This window comes from Myotis brandtii, unplaced genomic scaffold, assembly GCF_000412655.1.
Source record: "Myotis brandtii unplaced genomic scaffold, ASM41265v1 scaffold179, whole genome shotgun sequence".
Classification (NCBI taxonomy): domain Eukaryota; kingdom Metazoa; phylum Chordata; class Mammalia; order Chiroptera; family Vespertilionidae; genus Myotis; species Myotis brandtii.
Window position 1 is genome coordinate 4,197,503 of NW_005356635.1, and position 1,173 is coordinate 4,198,675.

Sequence of the window (1,173 nt, forward strand, 5' to 3'; positions counted from 1 at the left end):
TGGGCCAGCTTTAGCTCTGAGGCCTTGCTGCTGAAAACATCGATACAAAGTTTCGGTCCGGCTGGCTTTCAGTGGGGCTGATTTCTGGGGTTTTGTTTAGCTTCTTATTTGCAACATAGTACATAGTTGCTTAGAGTTGCAACTGAGAGGCCAGCAAGTGAGGCGGGGAACATTGGAGTCCACAGCAAGCAAGCCTCATGCTCGCTTCCAGCTGCCTGGCTGCCGGCCGCCATCTTGGCTGACAGTTAATTTGCATATACTCACTGATTAGCCAATGGGAAGAGTAGCGGTCGTACGCCCGCCAATTACCATGTTTCTCTTTTATTAGTGTAGATGGTAGTGGAGTAAGTGGAAACTACACTGACATGCTCCCAGAACCAAACCTAAATTTAGAAAAACCAACCTGAATAATCAATTGAGGACTACCTGGAGAGAACCCTGATAACCAAGGATGGAAAGTGGAGACCACATAGAGACTGGTAGGAAGTGCAGTGGTGCAAAAGGGCTGGCTGGTCTCCCACAGATAGCAGCTGAGGTTCTAGTGGGATATCTCAGCTGTGAGGGGTTCCCACTGAGAACTCTGGGGTCTAAACCCCAAGCTGGGCTCCCCACCTCAGGGCACCAGAACTGAGAAAAGTGCCCACATAACATCTGGCTCTGAAAAGCAGCAGTGTTTCTGTCTGCCAGGGAGAGATGGCTGGAAATGTAGGCACCTCCTAAAGGGCCAATGACCAAAATTTTGTGTACAACCATTCACCAGCAGAGGGTGGGAAGAGTAGATTGGAGTTGTGTGAGCAGAAGCCAGGGCTGGGGGTCAGGGGTTAGAGCTCGAAAGGCAGACACGTCAGTTTCTTGTGCTGAGTCATTCCCTCATACTGCAGAGGACATCTTTCTCCCCCAGACATTTGCTGTTCAGGCAGTCTTTGTCTGGGGAAAAGGCACTTGCCTCGTCCTGTTGGAAGACCTCTCCCTCCAGCCTGTGATTGATAGCCTGAGGCTAATCAAGACTGAATAACAATAAAACTGCAGGCAAAGGTGGGTCTCTAGAGGCTTTGAGTCTTTGCCTGATCTAATTCAGGGCCCGGGGCTAGGAAAAGCAGGCCTTGGTGCATATCTTGGTCCTTCCCAAAGACATCCAGCCCTAGCAGAGGGAGCCATAGGCTGCGGATTGCT